We start from the raw sequence: 25,719 nt of genomic DNA, 5'->3' as shown, positions 1-25,719 counted from the left end.
CGACTGGGCCTGTATTCACTGGAGTTTAGAAGGATGAGAGGGGATCTCATAGAAACATATAAGATTCTGACGGGACTGGACAGGTTAGATGCAGGAAGAATGTTCCCGATGTTGGGGAAGTCCAGAACCAGTGGACACAGTCTAAGGATAAGGGGTAAGCCATTTAGGACTGAAATGAGGAGAAACTTCTTCACTCAAAGAGTTGTTAACCTGTGGAATTCTCTACCGCAGAGAGTTGTTGATGCCAGTTCATTGGATATATTCAAGGGCGAGTTAGATAAGGCCCTTACGGCTAAAGGGATCAAGGGGTATGGAGAGAAAGCAGGAAAGGGGTACTGAGGTGAATGATCAGCCATGATCTTATTGAATGGTGGTGCAGGCTCGAAGGGCCGAATGGCCTACTCCTGCACCTATTTTCTATGTTTCTATGTTAACTTCCTGTGATTTGTGTACAAGGACCACCAAATCCCTCTGAACACCAACATTTACTAGTCTCCCACGTTTGAAAAAATATACTGCGTTTCCATTCTTCCTACCAAAGTGGATAACCTCACATTTCCCAACGCTATACTCTATCTGCAACCTTCTTGGCCAATCACTTAACCTGTCTGTATCCCTTTGCAGCTTCTTTGCATCCTCCTCACAGATTACTTTCCCGCCGACTTTGTATTGTCAGCAAACTTGGATATATTGCACTCAGTCCCCTCATCTAAGTCATTGATATGCATTGTAAATAGTTGAGGCCCCAGCACTGATCCTTGCGGCACCCCACTAGTTACAGCCTGCCAACCTGAGAAAGACCCATTTATCTCTACTCTCTGTTTTTTGTCCGTTAACCAATCCTCTATCCATGCTAATATATTACCCCCAATTCCACGATCACTAATCTTGTGTAACAACTTCTTGTGTGGCACCTTATTGAATGCCTTTTGGAAATCCAAATATATTACATCCACTGGTTCGCCCCTGCTACTTATACCTTCAAAAAATGTCAGATTTAGATCTTCTTCACTTGTGCATGACTCAGAAGTGGCTGATAGTTCCAAGCAATAACAATCAATGACCAAAGCTGAACTGTCTAGTTTCCTCCTCTCCTTTCCTGAAGGCATTGGTTCATGAATGGGATTCTTTTGATGACAGCGGTATTTTTTTGGCATTTTTCGCCAAAAATACCGCTAATCACACCACCTTTTTTTAAAGGCGTAAAATTGGCGAAAAACTGCGGCCAGCGGTAAAACTCGGCGTTGTACGAGGAATCGTGGTGGAAACCACAGTCCTCGCCAACTTTAGTCCGAGGCCGATTACTGCTAAAAGACACGCTCTGGGATTGGGTGAAAACACACAAAAAAAAGCAAAAACAAAAAATAGAAAATCACAAAACATTTATAAGACCCTTAACCAAGTAATCGCTGCAAAAAAAATGTAAAAATAAAAACCTTAACTTACTTTTCTTGCAGGTCTTCATACGTACTGCCATTTTTGGGGCTGCAACGCAGGCTTTTGTCAGGCGTTTTTTTCATTCCGAATACGGGTGCGCCGAATGGCCAATTTAAAGCTGTAGCACTTTCTTTCGTCTTGCACGATGGCGGTCCGACTTTCAGCGGTATTTCAAAACCACCAGCGCAAGACTTTGGCCAATTTACCTGATCACCTTTTTCCGCCAAAAACAGCGAAATAGCGCCAAAAAAACGGGCGCAAGGATGGTCAATTTCTAGCCCTTGGTGTCCTTACGAGGAGAGATTGAGTAGACTAGGCCGATATTCTCTAGAGTTTAGAAGAATGAGAGGTGATCTCATTGAAACATACACAATTCTTACAGGGCTTGACAGGGTAGATGCAGGGAGGATGTTTCCCCTGGCTGGGGAGTCTAGAACCAGGGGTCAGAATAAGGAGTCGGCCATTTAGGACTGAGATGAGGAGAATATTCTTCACTCAGAGGGTGGTGAATCTTTGGAATTCTCTACCCCAAAGGGCTGTGGAGGCTCAGTCGTTGAGTGTATTCAAGGCTGAGATCGATAGATTTTTGGATATTAAGGGAAACAAGGGATATGGGGATAGAACAGGAAAGTGGAGTTGAGGTAGAAGATCAGCCATGATCTCATTGACTGGCAGAGCAGGCTTGGGGGGCCAAATGGCCTACTCCTGCTCCTAATTCTTATGTTCTTATGTAAGATCAAACAATTTGGATGGAAGCCACGATAGGGCAGATTCCACACTGTCTGTGGAAGGAGTGATTTGATAGGAAATGTCAGTTAGATTTATTGTTATCGGTGGAATTGAGAAATCCTAAATATATCATTTTATTATACATCCTTTTAACATAGAAATCCTAATGCTGGGAAACCATATACCTGGAGCCTTTAACTATTATTAATGGTGGTTGACTGAAGACCAATAAATGCTTATTATATCAAGAGAGAGACTACATTTAAAATATTAGATTAAGGCTTCTACAAAAAGATGGATTTTAGAGCAAATGAATATTGCTGAGAAGTTTTTAAAAGTGCCTAGCATGTTAAAGCATATTGCTGTAAGTTGTGGGTCCCACTGATACCTGTCTTTTCTAAGATGGTAGCATGAAAGTAGGAAAGAAAGACTTGCATTTCTGTATCGCCTTTCATGACCACCGGACATCCCAAAGCGCTTTACAGCCAATGAAGTACTTTTTGATGTGTAGTCACTGTTGTAACGTAGGAAACGCAGCAGCCAATTCACACACAAACAGATGATCTGTTTTTGTTGATTGAGGGATAATTATTGGCCAGGACACCGGGGATAACTTCCCTGCTCTTCTTTGAAATAGTGCCATGGGATCTTTTATGTCTAGTTGAGAGAGCAGACAGGACCTCGGTTTAACGTCTCATCTGAAAGACGGCACCTCCGACAGTGCGGCACTCCCTCAGCTCTGCACTGGGAGTGTCAGACTGGAGTGCGTACTCAAGTCCCTGGAATGGAGCTTGAATCCACAACCTTCTGACTCAGAGGCAAGACTGCTATCCACTGAGCTGGGGCTAACATGGGAATTAATGCATTCATATGACAATCCCCTATTCAATTTTGAAACTGAGGTGTAAGTCAGTTAAAATAAATAGTTCAACTAGTAGACAGGAATAAGTTATAGTGTTAAGCGCCTGTACACTATCATAAAAAAATATTGGCCAGAATTTGCAGATTTCTGAATATTAGGCTTTTACGAATGCATCAGAATTTTAAATACATTAAAGTTATTTGCCTTTGTGTAGCAAATTGTTTATTTATTTTGTTCACTTTCCACCGCAGTCTTCACCACACCTCAGGAAGGATATACGGGCCTTGGGAGAGGGAGCAGTGCAGATTCACCAGAATGATACCGGGGCTAAAAGGGTTAAATTATGAGGACAGGTTGTATAGACTCGGCTTGTATTCCCTCGAGTGTAGAAGATTAAGGGGTGATCTAATTGAGGTGTTTAAGATGATTAAAGGATATGATCGGGTAGATTGAGAGAAACCATTTCCTCTGGTGGGGGGAGTCCAGAACAAGGGGGCGTAACCTTAAAATTAGAGCCAGGCCGTCAGGGGTGATGTCAGGAAGCACTTCACACAAAGGGCAGTGAGAGTCTGAAACTCTCTCCCCCATTAAGCTGTTGAGGCTGGGGGTCAATTGAAAGTTTCAAATCGGAGATCGATAGATTTTTGTTGGGTGAGGGCATTGAGGGTTACGGAACCAAGGCGGGTCGATGGAGTTAAGATACAGAGCAGCCCTGATCTCATTGAATGACAGAACAGGCTCGAGGGGCTGAATGGCCTCCTCCTGTTCCTGTGTACCAATTGCTGTCCTTCTTTCCTTTTCTCAAGATGTTGCCTCCTTTGATGGGGTACAATTCCACAGTGCCCTCCAGTAAATGACCCAATTGGCCATTGAGCTTTGCTAGTGAGTGTCGACTGGCTACGTGACTGTAAAGGACATTATGGCTCAGCTCAATCCTTTCCTCACCCAGTGTCCACACACACACGCACTTCCAATAAGCATTTCAAGTAGCCACCGATGACCCTGATATGCATATACTGAGAATGGGAAATGGGGGTCTTATAACCAGTGTAGCACCCTGATTTGCGCAGGCACTTAGGCTGGCCACTCCTTTGGAGGCCCACCTGAAAATCACATCAGGCGGGCTTTGGACAGCCAAGGAGCAGGTGATTTTTTTTCCAATTTACATTATGGAAAGGGGCAAGAGCATATTGAAAATCGCCACCATAATCTCTCTCTTCAGGCTGCATTGGGATGACACCATTAGTATTGTTTACTTGCATCATTGCTGCACATAGCAATGTATGAGCCTGGAAGGTACTAGTGGAGATATTGTTGATTGAGCACTTAATGTATTCACGTGACATTCTAACAACTTATATTTCTATAGCACCTTTAATGTAGTAAAACATCCCAAAGGTGTTTCACAGGAGCGATTATCAAACAAAATTTGACACCGAACCACATAAGGAGACAATGGGACAGGTGACCAAAGGCTTGGTCAAAGAGGTAGGTTTTAAGGAGCATCTTGAAAGAGGAGAGAGAGGTGGAGAGATTTAGGGAGGGAATTCCGGAGCCTAGGGCCTCGGCAGCCAAAGGCACGGCCACCAATGGTGAAGCGATTAAAATCGGGGATGCGCAAGAGGCCTGAATTGGAGGAGCGCAGAGATCTCGGAGGTTTGTTGGGCTGCTGGAGAGATAAGGAGGGGTGAGGCCATGGGAGGGATTTGAACACAAGGATGAAAATTTTAAAATCGAGGTGTTGGTGGATTGGGAGCCAATGTAGGACACCGAAGCACCGGGGTGTTAACACGATTATTTCAGTTATTGGTTCCCACTAAGGGAATACACAGAGGAACTTCAAACAAGCGCCTTTAGGCCTTTGTACACTGATATTGTCAAGAGTTTTTTCCAGTTTACACTTTGCACAAATGATTCTCTTGGCTAATTTCATGTCAATTGACGCCATATCTGATATTGCCCATCTTCCTCCTCCCCTGCCACCAAAGGGGGAGAAATATGACTAATTCGGAGAACCTGATGATTTCTGACACATACTCACATGCACCAGTCAATAAGTTAGTGTCGGATTTCTGTCACAGGTCTTTCAGTTCCCCTTCCTCTGAACTCTTCCTGCCTTGTCCATGTATAGGGCTCGTGCACAAGGTATCAGGAGGCAAGAAATAGAACTCCACGTATCGCGGTTTCACCCCCTTTCTCAGATTTCGCCCAGCATCATCGAGTGTTACAGATTGATTTATTTTTGGCTGACCCTTACCTCGTGGCAAAACGCTGTGGTTTGTGGGAAGCTGAAAATCTCCGCTTAAAGCCACCAAGCGTGTTCCTTTAACAAACTAGAGTACTGCAGACAGTTTTGGTCTCCCTATTTAAGAAAGGGTATACTTGCATTGGAGGCCGTTCAGAGAAGGTTCACCAGGTTGATTCCGGAGATGAAGGGGTTGTCTTATGAAGAAAGGTTGAGCAGGTTGGGCCTGTACTCATTGGAGTTTAGAAGAATGAGAGGTAATCTTATTGAAACATATATGAGGGGGCTTGACTGGGTAGATGCAGAGAGAATATTTCCCCTCGTGGGGAAAACTAGAACTCAAGGACATAGTTTCAGAATAAGGGGTCGCCCATTTAAAACTGAGATGAGGAGGAATTTCTTCTAAGAACATAAGAAATAGGAGCAGGAGTAGGCCATTTGACCCCTCGAGCCTGCTCCGTCATTCAATAAAATCATGGCTAATCTGATCATGGACTCAGCTCCACTTCCCTGCCCGTTCCCCATAACCCTTTACTCCCTTCTCTCTCAAAAATCTGTCTATCTCCACCTTAAATATATTCAATGACCCAGCCTCCACAGCTCTCTGGGGCAGAGAATTCCACAGATTTACAACCCACAGAAATTTCTCCTCATCTCAGATTTAAATGGGCGGCCCTTTATTCTAAGACTATGTCCCCTAGTTTTAGTTTCCCCTCTAAGTGGAAATTTCCTCTGCATTCACCTTGTCGAGCCCCCTCATTATCTTATATGTTTCGATAAGGTCACCTCTCATTCTTCTGAACTCCAATGTGTATAAGCCCAACCTACTCAACTTATCCTCATAAGTCAACCCCCTCACCTCTGGAATCAACCTAGTGAACCTTCTCGGAACAGTTTCCAATGCAAGTATATCCCTCCTTAAACACGGAGACCAAAACTGTATGCATTATTCTAGCTGTGACCTCACCAATACCCTGTACAGTTGTAGCAGTTCTCTCTGAGGGTCGTGAATCTTTGGAATTCTCTGCCCCAGAGAGCTGTGGAGGCTGGGTCAGTGAATATATTTAAGACGGAGATAGACAAATTTTTGAACTACAGGGGAGTCAAGGGCTATGGGGAAAAAGCAGGAAAGAAAGAAAGAAAGACTTGCATTTATATAGCGCCTTTCACAACCATCGGATGTCTCAAAGCGTTTTACAGCCAATAAAATACTTTTGGAGTGTAGTCACTGTTGTAATGTGAGAAACATGGCAGCCAACTTGCGCTCAGCACAAGGGAAAGTGGAGTTGAGGCCAAGATCAGTTCAGCCATGATCTTATTGAATGGCAGAGCAGGCTCGAGGGGCCGTATGGTCTACTCCTACTCCTATTTCTTATGTGCGAAGATAGAAATTCGTTACCTCGACGCTTTACCGTGAAACGGCCTCCCCTTGGCCGGAGTTTGCCGGAGTGCTGTCTCGGTGTCCCCTCTTCCCACCGTGCCAAAAGCTTGCTACTACGAACACCCCCTTCCCAGCCTCCGCGGCTACTCCTGGATCCGTCGGTGTGTGTGTGAGAGAGTGCAGCCTCAGCGACTGTGAATAGCTCTTGCCCTGCCCGAGAGCTGCAAAATAACCCCTGCACTTCCCCTTCTTATACTCTGAAGCGTAGGATGCAGTGATGACAATTCCTGCTCTAGAACTGGCAAGTTACCTCTTGCCTTTTTCACTGTGAGTGCTTTTTTCAAAGAGAAGTGTTTTTTTCTCCCTCAGTCATACTTCCAGTTGGCGTGAGCGTAAATTGAAAGCAGAAATCTGAATGTTACATTCCAGCAGTTCCATCTGGGTTTTACACACATGGGAGAGGCTTTGATTTCATACAAAGTAGAAAAACAAAGTAAAAAAACATTAAAGTGAAGTCTTTGGGAGGCGCCTTCCATGGAACATTCGGAACAGGAGGAGGCCATTCAGCTCCTTGGGCCTGCTGTGCCACTCACTGAGATGCGGGCTGATCTGTATCTTAACTCTATTTACCCGCCTTTGTTCCATATCCCTCTATAGCCTTACCCAACAAAAGTTCATCAATCTCAGTCTCGAAAGCTCCAATTGACCCCCAACATCCACAACTTTTTGGGGGAGAGAGTTCCAGATTTCTACTGCCTTTTGTGTGAAGAGGTGCTCTAATTTTAAGGCTATGCCCCCTTGTCCTGGACTTCCCCACCAGCGGCAATAGTTTCTCCGTATCTATCCTATCGAATTCTTTCAACATTTTAAACACATTGATCAGGTATTTCCTCAATCTTCTAAACGCAAGGGAATACAAGTCCAGTCTATGCAATTTGTCCTCATAATTTAACCCAATTGGCTCTGGTGAATCAGCACTGCACCCCGATCCAAGGTTAGTGTCAGCCGTGGCTCAGTGGGCAGCATACTCACCTCTGAGTCAGAAGGTTGTGGGTTCAAGTCCAACTCCAGGGACTTGAGCACATAAATCTAGGCTGACACTACCTGTGCAGTGCTGAGGGAGTGCTGCAGTGTCGGAGATGCCGTCTTTCGGATGAGACGTTAAACCGAGGCCCCGTCAGCTCTCTCAGTTGGATGTAAAAGATCCCATGGCACTATTTTGAAGAAGAGCAGGGGCTGTAAAGTGTTTTGGGATGTCCGGTGGTCGTGAAAGGCACTATATTAATGCAAATCTCTCTTTCTTTTCAATATATCCTTGCTGAGGTGTGAGTTTGTGGGTAAGTGTACCAACAATCCACACGGGCCAGAAGGTCACAGGCTCAATCCCTGGTCTGTGCTGAGGTAGCTGTATCTAGGGAGTGGTTCGGGAGCTACAAATGGCCCAAGTTCCTCGGATTGCATGGGCGAGGTACAGGAGGGCATCTGGCATCCATGGGGCCATACTGAGCAGAGATGTACTTTACTATTTATCAGCTGGGGACACTTGGACTTTTGTGAATTCTGGTTGGCGATTGTTCAGAAAGGGAGGCTGAAAAGAGCTCATTTTCATCTGCAATTTTGTTTAAGCAAAGGCCAGCTCGAAGAATCATAGAAACCTACAGCACAGAAGGAGGCCATTCGGCCTGTCGTGCTTGAGCTACCTCTTTGAAAGACCAGTCGTGTTTAGTTCCATATCCCTGCATTTTGTCCATAACCCTGTAAGTTTTTCATCCTCCAGTACCTGTCCAACTCCCCTTCAAAATTATTGATGAATTGGCTTCCACCACCTTTTCAGGTAGAGAATTCCAGATCCCGACAACTCTCTGAGTGAAAAGAATACTCCTCATCTCCCCTCGAGTTCTTTCGTGGTGATAAATAGTAAAGTACATCGATGTATTGTGAGGCTGCGACTTGTGATTTCAAAAGCAGGCTGAGATGCTGTATTACAGTGCCTATAAAAAATACTTCAAAAAATTGGAGCTAACATTCAATGCGAGGATTTAATCACACAATCCCATCTGACATTCCAGTGCAGTACTGAGGGAGTGCGGCACCTGGGAATCCCTGGCCCAAGATCGCCCAAAGTGGAGGACGAGCATCCGGGGAGGGCAATGGCGAGATTCCAACAGGTCTCACTGTCCCTGGGCTAGGGAGGAGAAACTCCCCGGCCATTATTGAGTGGCCCCAGTTGGAAGGTCTGCAAGTGACGACATCAGACGAAGGTGGGCTTGGGCTCGGCTGTGATGTCCTCCCCATCCGTCAAATAGCCTGCAGGTACGCACTGTGAAAATGGTCCACCTTAAAGGACGGTCAATCAGACAAGGTCCCAGAAGGTTGCCAAGACCTATGGATCGGTGCCCCAGCAACAGTAACCATTTTCAGAAGAGGAGGGGGAAATTGGAAAAAATAACTAAATTTGTTCACACTTTACACAGAATTACATAGAGTTAACACCAAGAAACAATGCTCCACACAAGCCTCCTCCCACCTTACTTCATCTCACCCCATCAATATATCCTTTATAATCCTTTGCTTCTTGGGTTCTTTGCTTAAGAATTCATATCAACACATTGCTATTCAGAACTAGTTGGTTTATTAGCAAAGGTTTAACAATCACACTACACATTACCAGTTCATCCACTAGGCTCACAACTGCATACCACCTGGCTGCTGTTTATGAGCACCAAAAGGCCCTCAAACCTGAAAAAAACAACCCAGATACCCACCACCAACTTTTTACAAATTCACTCCAGCTCCCTGCAGTAATCAAGCACCCAGCAGCCCCTCCCACCGAGAACATGATACCCAATGAGCTACTGGCTGACAGTCTGAGGAGTGGGGGCAGGATCTGATACATTGCAATTCTACAGAATAGGAAGGAATTAACTCCGTACTGACCCTCTTAGAATTCTACATGATTTGAATGAAGAAGCATTTGTGAAAATTGGAATAAGGGGCATTGATGAAAGTGATACATTTCCTGGGAAAGTGTATACAATGGAATTAAGTGAGACTGGGGTCTTTTGGAATTGTAGATAATGGTAATTAATTGATGGGAATTAATGTGAGTGATTCAGTCCTTCAGAACTGTGCACAATGGCAGTCAATGGGTCTAATCTAGTCTCTTGGCTTTGTAGACCATGGAAGTGATTTTGTCCCTTTTGTCCCTTGTATACTATAGGAATCGATGGCCGTGATTTGGTGCATTGGGATCATAGAATCATAGAAGGGTTACAGCACAGAAGGAGGCCATTCGGCACGTCGAGCCGGTGCCGGCTCTCTGCAAGAGCACCTCAGCTAGTCCCATTCCCCCACCCTTTCCCCGTAGCCCAGCAAATGTTTTCCCTTCAGGTACATATCCAACTCTCTTTTGAAAGCCACGATTGAGTCTGCCTCCACCACCCTCTCAGGCCGTGCATTCCAGATCCGAACCACTCGCTGCGTAAAAAGGTTTTCCTCATGTCGCCTTTGATTCTTTTGCCAATCACCTTAAATCTGTGTCCTCTGGTTCTCGCCAATGAAAACAGTCTCTCTCTCTATCTACTCTGTCCAGACCCCTCATGATTTTGAACACTCTATCAAATCTCCTCTCAAACTTCTCTGCTCCAAGGAGAACAACCCCAGCTTCTCCAGTCTATCCACGTAACTGAAGTCCCTCATCCCTGGAGTCATTCTCGTAAATCTTTTCTGCACCCTCTCTAAGGCCTTCATATCCTTGTATATAATGGGAAGCAATGGGAATGATTCCGTCCCATGGAAATGTATACAAATGGGATTCAATGGGAGTCATTTGATCCCTTAGGAGTTACATAATAGGAGTCAATGGGACTGAATTACTTCATAGGAATTCCAGATAGTAAGAGTGATTGAGAAATTGTATAATGTGGGAGTGAAGAGGAAGTGCTCTGGTCTGTTGGAATGCTCTATAATGGCCGCAGAGGGGAAATGACTTGGCCCAGTGGGATTTATGACTTGACCAGAATTATGGTTGGATCAGGGATGTGGTTTTGTGGATATTTCAGGATACAATATAACAATGGGGAACACATGGATCGTACTGCTGTTTATAACACGGTCTGAAGCAATCGGAAAACGGGACTCTTATTATTTTTGGACTGGGTATAAAATGCAAATATCAGTGAGCCGATAACTTAATGGTCACATGGAATGCTTTACCCTTTAAGCAGATCTCTTGTCCTGACCTTCGAATAAGGTGTTGTGGTTATTGAGGGCACATGACACCTTCTGTGCCATTTTGTTGCCGAGCATGTTGCCACCTCACTGGGATACAGTCCAGGCTGCCCATACCTTGCCCACGTGACCATTCCTCGCGTGTGAGCATACATAACGAGGGGGTATCAGAGATGCCCTCCGTATCCGACATCCACACCTGCCGACATAACATCAATTCAACGCCCATGAAAGCAATCTATTGGGTGAAGCTCTTTGAGATGCCCCATAGTGGTAAAGCCCCTTATAAATGGAGGGTCACCATAAGAACCTAAGAATAGGAGCAGGAATAGGCTATACTGCCCCTCGAGCCTGCTCCGCCATTCAATAAGATCTGACGAAAGGTCATCGACCTGAAATGTTAACTCTGTTTCACTCTCCACAGATGTTGCCTGACCTGCTGAGTATTTCCAGCATTTTCTGTTTTTAATTCAATAAGATCATTGCTGATCTTTAACCTCAACTCCACTTTCCCGCCCGATCCCCACATCTCTTGATTCCAATTTACCAATGATGACGCTCATGGTAATTTGCTGAGTATGCCGTTTTATAATTACAGGAGTGTTATACCTGTACATGTAGCGCACAAAGTATTATATAGCAAGGCCAGTGCTTACATCTTGATGGCCCTTTCCAAATGGGTGTAAAAAGATTGCCTTGAGGAAAGATGTTTTTTCTTTCCCTCGGAGGAGCTGTGAATATCTTAACTCGCTGCTTTACAGGCATATTTGCTTCTTTACTGTTTATGGGATCTTGCTGTGTGCAAATTGGCGGCCACGTTTGCTTGTGTGAAACAGGCTGCCGATTCGCTATCGCTTGTTCTGCACTGCTGCCCGTTATGAATGTCACCCCCAATGTATTTAAGTGAAACCCCCTGCTTTTGTTTTATACACAGAGCATTCCTCCATTATCTCGGTCACTCTGTTTCAATCAGATGTCCCTGGACCCAACCAGATCCTTATCTCGAGCTTTGGGCTCAACGGCCAGAGTTTGCCTGATTTTGTTTCCACATTTGCTGGCTTACTGGTATGTATTTCTGTTATTGTGCTTACGCGAAAGCACATTTCTCCAATGATAGCACTGTTTCCCTTTGGGTCTTTCAGAAGTTAGAAGGAATCCCCGGGAGTGTGTCAGTATTTACAGGGGGTCCCCGGGAGTGTGTCATTATTTACAGGGTGTCCCCGGGAGTGTGTCAGTATTTACAGGGGTTCCCCGGGAGTGTGTCAGTATTTACAGGGTGTCCCCGGGGAGTGTGTCATTATTTACAGGGGGTCCCCTGGAGTGTGTCAGTATTTACAGGGGTCCCCGGGAGTGTGTCAGTATTTACAGGGGGTCCCCGGGATTGTGTCAGTATTTACAGGGGGTCCCCGGGAGTGTGTCATTATTTACAGGGTGTCCCCGGGGGTGTGTCAGTATTTACAGGGGATCCCCGGAAGTGTGTCAGTATTTACAGGAGGTCCCCGGGAGTGTGTCTGTATTTACAGCGGGTCCCCGGGAGTGTGTCAGTATTTACAGGGGGTCTCCGGGAGTGTGTCAGTATTTACAGGGAGTCCCTGGGAGTGTGTCAGTATTTACAGGGGGTCCCTGGGAGTGTGTCAGTATTTACAGGGGGTCCCCAGGAGTGTGTCACTATTGACAGGTTGTCCCTGGAAGTGTGTCACTATTTACAGGGGGTCCCCGGGAGTGTGTCAGTGTTTACAGAGGGTGCCCAGAATTGTGTCACTATTTACAGGGGGTCCCCGGGAGTGTGTCAGTATTTACAGAAGGTCCCCGGGAGTGTGTCAGTATTTACAGGGCGTCCCCGGGAATATGTCAGTATTTACAGGGGGTCCCTGGGAGTGTGTCAGTATTTACAGGGAGTCCCCGGGAGTGTGTCAGTTTTTACAGGGGGTCCCCGGGAGTGTGTCAGTATTTACAGGGGGTCCCCGGGAGTGTGTCAGTATTTACAGGGGGTCCCCGGGAGTGTGTCAGTTTTTACAGGGGGTCCCCGGGAGTGTGTCAGAATTTATAGGCGGTCCCCGGGAGTGTGTCAGTATTTACAGGGGGTCTCCGGGGAGTGTGTCAGTTTTTACAGGGGGTCCCTTGGGAGTGTGTCATTATTTACAGGGGGTTCCCGGGAGTGTGTCAGTATTTACAGGGGGTCCCCGGGGAGCGTGCCAGTTTTTACAGGGGGTCCCCGGGGAGTGTGTCATTATTTACAGGGGGTCCCCGGGAGTGTGTCAGTTTTTACAGGGGGTCCCCGGGAGTGTGTCAGTATTTACAGGGGGTCCCCGGGAGTGTGTCAGTATTTGCTGAATCCTACCCCTTCCATGCACAGAAAAGTTTACAAAGCAATGTTCTCGGTTCCGAAGCTCATTAAATGTTATCACTTCATCTAAAGCGCATGAAACACAGTGCATGTTTTCCACTTACTCTTTAATAGCTTTCAGCTGTTGCTGAGGGATTGCAAACAGCCTTTTGTCATGAGATCATGTTGTCACGCAGCTTACTGCTGCCTGAAACTATGGGGCAATCGAATTGTTCTGTGGTTGCAGTTCAGCTTTTATTCTTATTCAGCAGAGTACAGGATGGCCCTTAACACGGAAAATTCCTCTTCCCGCGCAGTGACTGTGCAGTCGTTAGACTAGAGAAGGTTAGTGGGAGATTTAATAGTGATTAGAATGTGGAACTCGCTACCACACGGAGTAGTTGAGGCAAATAACATAGATGCATTTAAGGGGAAGCTAGATAAACACATGAGGGAGAAAGGAATAGAAGGGTGTAATGCATGCACCGGTGAGTATGCTCACAGGTTGGTAGAGCTGTTGAGTTGGGAGTGGCTTAGCCAGTCACGTGATGTTCACAAGACTCAATAAAACCCCAGCCAGTTGGGTTCAGGGGATCCACGATGAGGCAGGTGGTTGAGAGCCTGGTGGATGAACTGGTAATGTGTAGTGTGATTGTTAAACCTTTGCTAATAAACTAATAAACAGCAGCTGTTTCAGGAACAATTGAATGACCATATTTGGGAGAGATTGAGAACTGATTAAGTGAAGCCTCATTAATGCTGCAGTCTTATCTATGATTTTGGTTCAGCTCCCTCCATTGACGGGAATGATTTTCCAGCCAGACAAACCCCAGCAAAATCAAGGCTATAGCCAGCCAATTGCAACAAATGGTCTAGATTAGGGAAATGACAGTCAGCCTGAGCCCCTGCTCCCGACCGATCAGCAGCAACACCAGATGTGTGCGTGGGTAAGGCCAGACTTGGAGTCACAGTTTACTGTGAATAATTGGCACTGGGATGAGATACTGGAGGTGACCAGTACCCATGGAATCAACTGCCTTAAGGAGAGGTGGGATGGGGAGAAAAATAATATCAACCTCTGACCAGCCCTGAGAGAAGTAACATATAAGAGTATAAGAAATATGAGCAGGAGTAGGTCATTCGGCCCCTCCAGCCTGCTCCGCCATTCAATAAGAACATGGCTGATCCGATCCTGGCCTCAACTCCACTTCCCCGCCCACTCCCCATAACCCTTGACGCCCTTATCGCTCAAAAATCTGTCTATCTCCGCCTTAAATATATTCAATGACCCAGCCTCCACAGCTCTCTAGGGCAGAGAATTCCACAGATTTACAACCCTCTGAGAGAAGAAATTCCTCCTGATCTCAGTTTAAATGGGCGGCCCCTTATTCTGAAACTATGCCCCCTAGTTCTAGATTCCCCCACGAGGGGAAACATCCTCTCTGCATCCACCCTGTCAAGCCCCTTCAGAATATTATACGTCTTCTTGTGCCTGGATTAAGAAAAGGCTTTGACAGAGTTTCAACCTTCCAACTCCCCCAAACTTTTTCTCCCCATCTACCCTGGACTCGTTGACTTAAGTTGAGGTACAGTTCATTGGTTCTGGGCACCTTCTAATATCTCATTCAAGGGTCCATTTTTAAAACAAATATTCATTCTGGGGATGTGGGCATCACTGGCAAGGCCAGCATTTATTGCCCATCCCTAATTGCCCTTGAAAAGGTGATGGTGAGCCGCCTTCTTGAACCGCTGCAGTCCGTGTGGTGAAGGTGCTCCCACAGTGCTGTTAGGGAGGGAGTTCTAGGATTGTGACCCAGTGACAATGAAGGAATGGCAATATATTTCCAAGTCAGGGTAGTGTATGACTCAGAGGGGAACGTGGAGGTGGTGGTGTTCCCAGGCACCTGCTGCCCTTCTCCTTCTAGTTGGTAGAGTTCGCGGGTTTGGGAGGTGCTGCCGAAGAAGCCTTGGTGAGTTGCTGCAGTACATCTTGTAGATGGTGCACACTGCAGCCAGGGGGCGCCGGTGGTGGCGGGAGTGAATGTCGAATGACTGAGTTTGGACAACGAGTGTCCAAATAGCTGGCTATTTGACATTGGGTGGCATCAGAGCTGAGCCCGATCCTGCCTCCACAAACTGATACTCTCCAGCGGGAGCCCTGGCTGACATTTCTCCGGCTGGGCCAACCCAGGTGCCCACTGCCCACCACCAGCCACACCATCCCCCCGCCCCCACCAATCACCACTGCCCCAGCTGAGCTTAGCTGAGTCTGCACAGATTGGCGATTGAATGCAGGACATTCAAGGTCAGGGAGGCTCAGTGCCACACCAGGTGGTAATTGTAATGTATGCAGCTGAGAGTATGCGCATTGGTTGGTAGAGCTGTTGAGTTGGGAGTGGCTTAGCCAGTCACGTGCTGTTCGCAAGACTCAATAAAACCCCAGCCAGTTGGGCCCAGGGGATCCACGATGAGGCAGGTGGTTGTGAGCCTGGCGGATGAACTGGTAATATGTTGTGTGATTGTTAAACCTTTGCTAATAAACCAACTAGTTCTTAATAGCAATGTGTTGCGATGAATTCTTAAGCAAAGAACCCATGAAGCAAATACATTTACCCACTGAGTTAGTGGGGGACTTCTCAGGACCCCTGGAACTGCAGGCCTGATCCACACATAGCATTCCCGTGTGGTCCTGTTGGTTGAGGTGTTGTGCCTGCCTAGATCCAGCTTGACCACCATCGTCTCCCCTCCTGCTGATAGTATTTCTATGTTGTTGCTTCACATGGATTCAAAAAACAGAGATCATGCACAACTAATAAAAGCAAATATGCATAACCAATAAAGCACATATATAAGTGAGTCCAACATACAGTTATACACATTTCTGAATAAAAAGAGGGACAAGGCGAGAAGATGGATTTGAGCTCAACCTAAAGGCCATATATATCCTTTTCCTGTTCCTAAAATGTTTTGTTTTTAAATCCACCTTCACTTGTACATTTCCATGTTTGACCTTTCAAACTAGGCCCATCTCGATCTCTCAAAATACTTTCTCTGTTTTTCCTGCTTGTATTAAACTTGACTGGTCTATAGATTTCAGGTATGTCACCAGGTTTTTTTAATACCTGCAGTAGAGTTCTGTTTTCCATATTCTAATCGAGAATCTCCCCAGAATATAGTACATTTAAAAAAATTTAAGCTTTCCTAATTTTGATGTCCATGTCTTCTTAAAGTGCTTCAGTATTGCTGCACTGGTTTGTGGCGGAGGAGCGGCGAGAGATTGTGGTGGAGGTGCGATGAATGAGGGTATGGGGCCTAGAAGAGTCGAGGGCCCAGGGGCAGCACGGGCCAGCGATATGTGTGTGCACTGGGTCCGTGCAGCAGAGCTGGTCTCCAGTTGTCTTGGTTAACCCTTGCCACTGGACCAAGACCTAGCTCTGTCAAGCCCGTGTGGTGGCTGGTGTACAACGGCCACCCCACGTTAAAAAAATCCACGCACAGGCATCTTCCACCCCCTCAATTGGAGTTCAGGGCTGGAACATCGGGTCCTTCATTGAAACATCTCTGAACTCTTGTGGAAGCAAGTCATCCTCGTTCGAGGAACTGCCTATGGTGATGAGTATTTCTAAGAGTTTTCAACTGCCATACAAAGTGCAAAATAACCCGATATTCAGATTCATGACTATAAGGTGCACAAAGACAAGCATTCCTCCCTCCAACACACTCAGTACCAGAGCTGTTACCACATGCTGAACATGCATTCAAACAAAGCCATAGAAACTCTATTAATTTCAGAAGAACATAAGAACTTATCGGAACAGGAGACTGCCCTTAGGTCCAAAAAGCCTGATCTTTTATTTTAGTTGATCGCAACTCCACGAGCCCAGCCTCTCACTGTAGGCCTCAGCCACTTCCCTCTCCAGAAACACAACTAATTGCAATTATAATGTGCACGTCATTGGTCTTCTCGTAACTTGTTTGACGACTTCATTACTCGTCGTAGTGAAGGAGTAAAATGTTTGGCCGTCTTAGTCCCTAACGTTTAGCCTGCGTCTCCAGTATTCGTGACAACAGAGTCTCTAATTCCGCAGTGCGGAACAGTGTGCTTTTAACTTTGTGACTTGGATTTGACTCCAGCCCCCGAGTGGGATCTCCTGCCTCTGTCATGGATCGACCTCTGTAACGTTCTCCAGCCCTACAACCCTCTGCGATCTCTGCGCTCCTCCAATTCTGGCCTCTTGAGCATCCCCGATTCCCATCGCCCAATCATTGGTGGCCGTGCCTTCAGCTCGCGAGGCCCCAAACTCTGGAACATCCTGCCTAAACCTCTCTGCCTCTCTACCTCTCTCTCCTCCTTTAAGGCGCTCCTTAGAACCTACCCCTTTGACCAAGCTTTTGGTCACCTGTCCTAGTATCTTCTTACATGGCTCGGTGTCACAATCTGTTTGATTACGCACCTGTGAAGCGCCTTGGGATGTTTTACTACGTTAAAGGCGCTATATAAATGCAAGTTGTTGTTGATTTGAGTTCCCAGCTCATACGGTAATGACGCTCCTCCTCATGGTCTCTCACATGACGTGGGTAACCCCAATAGTGGAGGAACAGCAATCTGGCCCTGACATTTGCTCAGACCCAGCTGGATCGGAAGCAGTGCTGTTGTTGGCTCGGTTTTAGGCCGAGTTGAACCGCGTCGGCATGGGAACTTCGCAGAGGCGCAGCTGGACTCTTGGTGGGTGAATGGCTTCAATAAGAAAGTAAATGTAGGCGTCAGTGCTTACAGCAGAAAGGCTTGAGTCGTTCCTTAATGTTTCCGAGCCCACCCCGACAGGCGAGATATCCCACATGGCCTCAGTAAATTTCGGGACATTCAGTGCAGTATAAATAACTTTCAACGTATGGGGCCCTGAAATTCTTCACACAAAGGGAGTGGAAATTTGGAACTGGCTCCCCCAAAAAGCTGTTGAGGCTGGAGGTCAATTGAAAATGTCAAAACTGAGATTGCTGGGTGTTTGTTAGGCGAGGGTATAAAGAGTTACGGAACCAAGGCGGGTTGATGGAGTTAGTGGTACAGATCAGCCGTGATCTAATTGAATGTCAGCCGTGGCTCAGTGGGTAGCACACTCGCTTCACTGCTTCAGTGCTGCACTGTCAGAGGTGCCGTCTTTCGTATGAGACGTTAAACCGAGGCCCCGTCTGCCCTCTCAGGAACATGTAAAAGATCCCATGGCACTATTTCAAAGTAGAGCAGGGGAGTTATCCCCAGTGTCCTGGCCAATATTTATCCCTCAATCAACATAACAAAAAAACAGATTATCTGGTCATTATCACATTGCTGTGTGTGGGAGCTTGCTGTGCGCAAATTGGCTGCCGCGTTTCCCACATTACAACAGTGACTACACGCCAAAAGTGCTTCATTGGCTGTAAAGCGCTTTGAGATGTCGTGAAAGGCGCTATATAAATGCAAGTCTTTCTTTCCTCCTGTCCCAATGCTCCTATGTAAATTGCGTTGGGATTCTCCCGATCACGGCCATTTACGTAGTTTCCCGTCGGTCTCTCCCTGAGTGTTACAGTGGGAGAACCCCTGCGGAATCTCAGAATCGGGGGGGTTTCGTACTTTCATGTACAACAACAACTTGCATTTATACGTGACTTTAATGTAGTAAAACGTCCCACGGCACGTCACAGGAGGGTAATCAGGCAAAAGATTGACTCTCAGTGGCCGGGATTGTTCCTCGCTGTATTTCTGGCGCGGGGTCGCGGTGGGGGGAGCACATATTAGAACATTCCACACCCCAAAGACTGGGGGTGTAGAATTCTCCAATACGTGCTCCCCCACCTGGAGCACTGAAATGGAAAATTCCAGCCGGCGTATCGTTTTTCAATGCAGTTTCAATGGAAGAGGAGTTGCATCTGTTAATGACATTGTCGATTTCACAGGGACATTTCCCACATCCACTCTTACTACAACAACAACTTGTCGTAAACATCCTGCTGCAAACTTGTATTTATAGCGGGGTCGAAATTGCCCCTTTTGCAATGCCCGTTAGCGCCTCTGGGGGGGGGGGGGTGCAAAACACTTCACGCGTGGGGCATGGGGCGTGACCGGCTCCCGCGAAATTGCGCAGGAGTTAGCGGAGATGCTGCCACGGTAGCGCCGCGCCCCGCCGGTTGCGCCCCGAGCCGCTGCGCAACCGCCGATGAAATCATCGGCGTGTGCGGCGACCCCTCAGCGCTGCGTGCCGACCCCTTTCCGCCCCGCGACGGATGTTGACCAGCACCCCGCTGGGCTGGGCGCAAGCGGTGCCAACGCCAGCCTCGCGGGTCGCAAACCGTGCCGACATTCGCTCCCGGGGGGTAAGTTAAAAGGGAGGTCCGGAGCGCCCCGCGCCGCCATCTTGGCCTCGAATGTTGGTCCAATAATGGGTATCACAGACTTTGGCCCCGGGTCAGTATGAGTGTATTAAGGAGGGGTTTGGGATGGCGGTGGTGGGGGTGTGGGGCGAGGGGAACGGGGATGGGTCATATGTTAAAAAGGCACAAGGAAAATCTGAAAGTAAGATGTCCCTTTTGCCACAATAGCGAGTGACAAGATATCAAGATGAATTTGATACCTTCTGAAGGCTCAGTTATTTTGACAAATGAGTTGAAGGGCGAATGCACAGGACAGGGATGCACTGCAGACAGTTGTTATATTGCAATTACTGAGCACAGGAGCCACAACAGATTATGATGAATGTACATTGTGTAAGTTGTTTATCCATCCCAGTCAGCTGCTCGGGCGGGGGCTGGGGGAGGAGGGGAGGGAGGGGGGGGGGGGGAAGGCGCGGAACTGCTCCAAGAAGGCTTTTTCTTCCCTTTTGTTTTGCTCTAATTTACTCACTTTCTCTCAGTTCCTCCCTTGAACACAGTGACTCATACGCAGCAAAGTTTTGCCCAATGTAGAGTTGCTTTCATTACAGGGGGGAAGGAGGGGAGGAGTTTGAGCACATCAATCTCGGCTGACACTCCCAGTGGAGTACTGAGGGAGTGCTGCACTGTCGGAGGTGCCGTCTTTCAGAAGGTTGTGGGTTCAAGTCCCAATCCAGGGACTTGAGCACATCAATCTAGGCTGACACTCCCAGTGCAGGGCTGAGGGAGTGTCGGAGGTGCCGTCTTTCGGATGAGACGTTAAACCGAGGCCCCCTCTGCCCTCTCAGGTTGCACGTAAAAGATTCCATGGCACTATTTTGAAGAAGAGCAGGGGAGTTATCCCAGGGTTTCCTGGCCAATATTTATCCCTCAATCACAAAAACAATTTATCTGGTCATTATCACATTGCTGTTTGTGGGAGCTTGCTGTGCGCAAATTGGCTGCTGCGTTTCCTACATTACAACAGTGACTACCCTCCAAAAGTACTCAATTGGTTGTAAAGCGCTTTGAGACGTCCGGTGGTCGTGAAAGGCGCTATAGAAATGCAAGTCTTTTTCTTTTTCTGAAAGAGACTTGGGAGCAGTCGGGAGCTTTAAATTCAAAGGAAATGTAGCTTTGATGACTCGGCCCTCGGACCTCTCCTGGACGGAATGAGTGAATGTCGAGAGCCTTGGTTTGGAGGGAAAGTGGATGGGAGATGGGGCTACACCACTGTAGTACTAATTCTCTGTACTCATGCTGTGTTTGAGCAAGGTTCCTCTCTGGGAGCAGGAGATCAGTGAGCGTACCCCAAATGTATAGGATCGAGGGACATTTGACCTGTAAGCACTTGTTATGCCGGGACTGCTCTGTTGCATGCCTGTTAGATCTGTCCGCAATATGTCACGCTTGAACAAACCCGCAAAGGTCAGTGATTAAAATTAAGGTGCCACCTATCTAATGATCTGAGCGGCCCGCTCCTCAATCTTTGGGTGAACTTCAGCCCCACGTTCCCGATCTTTGGCCAACCGGTGCGGAGAATGGTGCGGCAAGTCGGAGGACCTTCTTGTGGCTCTGCTCCTGGCCAAGGTGGGCACCACAGGGAATAGAGGGTTGCACCTTTAGCCCCGGCACAGAATGGCAGTCCTGTCCCGATAAACCTAGCACCATCATCTTCCAGGATAAAGACAGAAAGACTTGCATTTATATAGCACCTTTCATGACCATCGGACGTCTCAAAGCGCTTCACAGCCAATGAAGTACTTTTGGAGTGTAGTCACCGTTGTACTGTGGGAAACGCAGCAGCCAATTTGCGCACAGCAAGCTCCCACAAACAGCAATGTGATAATGACCAGATAAACTGTTTTCACTACGTTGATTGATCGGAAAGACGGCACCTCAGACAGTGCTACGCTCCCTCAGCACTGCACTGGGAATGTCAGCCTATATTTATGTGCTCAAGTCCCTGGAGTGGGATTTGAACCCACAACCTTCTGACTCCGAGGCGAGGGTGCTACAAATTGAGAAACAGCTGGCACAGCTAAATATTAGCTTCCTTTGAAGACCAAAGGCGTGCAGCATGCAACAATAATTCAGGTGACGCTGTGGAAGTCGAACAGCAATTGCCCCCCTTCCCTAACCTCACCGTCTATGATCTGAATGGCAGCAGATTAGGAAAAGGGGAGGTGCAACGAGACCTGGGTGTCATGGTTCATCAGTCATTGAAAGTTGGCATGCAGGTGCAGCAGGTGATGAAGAAGGCAAATGGCATGTTGGCCTTCATAGCTAGGGGATTTGAGTATAGGAGCAGGGAGGTCTTATTGCAGTTGTACAGGGCCTTGGTGAGGCCTCACCTGGAATATTGTGTTCAGTTTTGGTCTCCTAATCTGAGGAAGGACGCTCTTGCTAGTGAGGGAGTGTAGCGAAGGTTCACCAGACTGATTCCAGGGATGGCTGGACTGACATATGAGGAGAGACTGGATCAACTGGGCCTTTATACACTGGAGTTTAGAAGGATGAGAGGGGATCTCAGAGAAACATATAAGATTCTGACGGGATGGGACAGATTAGATGCAGGAAGAATGTTCCCGATGTTGGGAAAGTCCAGAACCAGGAGACATAGTCTAAGGATAAGGGGTAGGCCATTTAGGACTGAGGTGAGGAGAAACTTCTTCACTCAGAGAGTTGTTAACCTGTGGAATTCCCTGCCGCAGAGAGTTGTTGATGCCAGTTCATTGGATATATTCAAGAGGGAGTTAGATATGGCTCTTCCGGCTAAGGGGATCAAGGTGTATGGAGAGAAAGCAGGAAAGGGGTACTGAGGGAATCATCAGCCATGATCTTATTGAATGGTGGTGCAGGCTCGAAGGGCCAAATGGCCTACTCCTGCACCTATTTTCTATGTTTCTAGGTTTCACCCTGATCTGGACGTACATCTGGAACGCTAATTCAGGATCCCAATCGGGTACTTCAGTGACAATCGTCTTGCTGTACATGATGCTGTGTACGGATGGTGGCACCATTAGTCGTGGTTGCAATGGGTCCCCAAGCAGCCGATCTTCCGACCTTTCAATCATCCTCTTCAAACAATGGGGCACGTTCGATTGAATTCCAAAATGAGGGAGTGCTGCACTGTCGGAGGTGCCGTCTTTCGGATGAGACGTTAAATCTGCTCTCTCAGGTGGATGTAAAAGATCCCATGGCACTACTCGAAGAAGAGCAGGGGAGTTATCCCCAGTGTCCTGGATAATATTTATCCCTCAACTAACATCACTAAAGCAGATGATCTGGTCATTATCACATTGCTGTCTGTGGAAGCTTGCTGTGCGCAAGTTGGCTGCCGCGTTTCCCACATTACAACAACGACTACCGTCAATGAAGTACTTCATTGGCTGTAAAGCGCTTTGAGGCATCCGGTGGTCGCGAAAGGCGCTATATAAATGCAAATCTTTCTTTCCTTTCTTCTTTTGTTGCGGTGCCAGTTTTAAATGTTTCCTCATGCATGTGAGGGAAGGAACAGTGCTCGAGGTGCCAAACATCACCGACTTACCAAGCTCACCAAGACTTGGGTGACAGAATCTTTGCTATTACGTCGAACACCGACTTCACCTCAGAAGCAATCGTGGAAGCAGGGATGAAGGTGGGAAGAATCAGCCCCATGAAATTCCTCGACATGAACCCACAACTAGGGCATGCGATAAGTGGAACGACTGGAGGAATTTTCAGCCTTTACGCGAGCCCGCAGGTGAAGAAGGAACACCGCGGCCAGGCACTGGAAGGGCTGCTGGTGCCCAGGGATCTTATCCCAGCTGGCAGTCAGTGCCATCAGGAGAGGCAGCAGCAGAAATCGGAGGAAAGGAAGTGCAGCAATGATATTATTAAAGAGAGGCTGGGATCGAACCGTGTTTATGCTAGGAAAAATGGCCCAGCTCCCGACCAGCACGCCAGTGGGTTCTGCAAATCCACCCACGCCTTCGACAATATTAAGTGGGTTTTGTGGGTCAGGCTGCCACTGATGAGCTAGCGCTGATTCACTGCAGTGTGCGCGGGAGGATGTTGTCTCATTTCCTTGCTTCAACCCCCACCTGGGTTTACCATGCAGAGACAAGGGCCCTGCTTAGAGCGAAGGAGAGGAAATCCGAGGGTCGACCAGCCCATAACGTTCCCGTTGGCGTTCTGGTGGCCGGACAGAGGGCAACCACTGCCAAAAACCTCAGACGCTGGCATCTAGCTCAGGACATGCCACATAGCACCAGATGGTGCAGGGGTGGACCCCTGTAGCAGAGGGATGAGGTCCACTTACAACAATAGGGTGAAAAAAAACAACCAAGTTTAAAGACCCCCTTTTATGAATCTCCATATGATCGATACCCAGAATCTTATTTCTGCCTTAGTCGAATGTTGGCTCTTTTGGGGGCGAGGTACTTGCCCAGCTATACCCGCCTGGTGAGGAGCTTTGCCTGCGGGTAGCACACATCAGAGAGTCTGATGGCACTGCCCACAAATGGTCGGCAAACCTTCAGGCGGGGCGCACCTTAATCTCCTATTCACCCCTTCGGAGACGGTAGTGTGTGAGTAAGAGCTTCACACGCAGAGTGGTTTGACCCTGGTGGTCACCGTGGCAACTACGAACATACGAACAATGATCGACAGGTCAAGAGCCTCCGGTCCATCCAGCCTGTCCCACACAATTGCGATACCTTGTGTATCACAACATGCACACTCTCCACTCCACCCTAAACCATGTGATCTCCCGGTAGAGGCAAAGGAAACAGATTAAAACAAACCCAGGCCAATTTGGGGGGGGGAAAAAATCTGGGAAATTCCTCTCCGAGTCGTCTAGGCAATTGAAAGTAGTCCAATCACACTGGCCCTGAGTTCCATTCCCTGCAGTACCTACCTTCTGTAAGAGGTGATCTCCACCCCAGCCAGAAACAGGTCCAGCTCTCGCTTGAAGGAATTCAGTGAATCATCATCCATCGAACGAGACGGCAGCCTGTTCCGGAGGTCCACTATTCTCACGTAACCACCACCCGAGGGGTGGGTGAAAGAGAGGAAAATCTGGCCATTGCCCAATAACGGAACCAGGAACCGATTCAGAATGAACAGCGTTAACGATTTTGTCGCACACAGCGCGTAGCGGAATACCAACGCCCCCCCCCCCGCCACGCTCGCCCTACAATGCCCTCTCCACTTTCTCCTGGTCCCTGCTCAGTGTATAAACAAATCTTTCCATCCTGCACTTAAAAATAACCCCAGCCTGATCGGCTACCTCCCTTGTGTTAGTTCCGATTGAGTGAATCATGTTAGTTGTAAGTTCCTGGTAAATACCACTCTTGCCCAGATTACATGTTGAGCACTTAAATCCGACACTTAATTTTGAAACATGTCTATATATCCTCACAAAGTACATAATTTATCTCTCTAAATCAGGCAATGTTATCAACATTTGACTACATTTCATAGTTACAAGAAAGAATCGTACACACCAATATAAAGATTGGTGACAGGCAGAGTTATTCAGTTAACTGGCATGGAGTGCGAGATCACCACAGACATACCTTTGACAGTTCTCGGTTTCTTTTCTCATGCAGTGACAGTAGACAAATCCAAGTTAGTTGTATATCAAAGCTAATAGTCCAGGATTGTTCTCCAAACGGACTCAACCTTCACAGAAAAAACACACACGCACACAGACAGCCAAAGGAAACGAAAAGGGAATTAAGTTTCAACAGCCCACCCCTCATTGTCATAGCCAGTCCCCTGGACTAAATCCCTTCCTTCAGCTTCCTGTTTCTCTGTACCCTTGGCAGCTGTCACTGTATGGATGTGGGAGAGAGTCAAATGTTCTCTTATTGCTGCCTCTTCCTGTCTGGCCATGGTCCAGTGCTCATATTTTCTTATTCTGCAGCCCTAATAGTGTATTTCCTATTTGATTCCCCCATGCCTGCTTTAAAAAGGCCTTCCACTGTATCATCTATTTGACACGTTAATACAATACAGATTACACCATTCATGCATGCGTTCACTTGCAAAACTCCCGCAACTTTGCAGTGTTTGCAATTATTTGGGTTGTTTTTTTTTGCAGTTTCCTTTATTCTTGATTCCAGAAATAATATTTGTGA

The 25,719-nt window shown here is 47.3% G+C and overlaps 1 protein-coding gene across 1 annotated transcript in view; it reads right to left on the bottom strand.

Annotated features, from left to right (window-relative positions):
- LOC139240925 (activin receptor type-1-like) overlaps window positions 1–25,385 on the bottom strand; it is a 162,469-nt gene extending 137,084 nt beyond the window's left edge. Inside the window, exon 1 of the mRNA XM_070869455.1 lies at window positions 25,156–25,385. The gene's annotated coding sequence lies outside the window, so the exon portion shown is untranslated. The remainder of the gene's footprint in view (window positions 1–25,155) is intronic.
- Window positions 25,386–25,719: the final 334 nt, after the last annotated feature.

The sequence above is a fragment of the Pristiophorus japonicus genome, chromosome X (genome assembly GCF_044704955.1).
Source record: "Pristiophorus japonicus isolate sPriJap1 chromosome X, sPriJap1.hap1, whole genome shotgun sequence".
NCBI lineage: Eukaryota > Metazoa > Chordata > Chondrichthyes > Pristiophoridae > Pristiophorus > Pristiophorus japonicus.
Note: the sequence above shows the minus strand (reverse complement) of the source record. Positions and strands in the feature narration are given on the sequence as shown.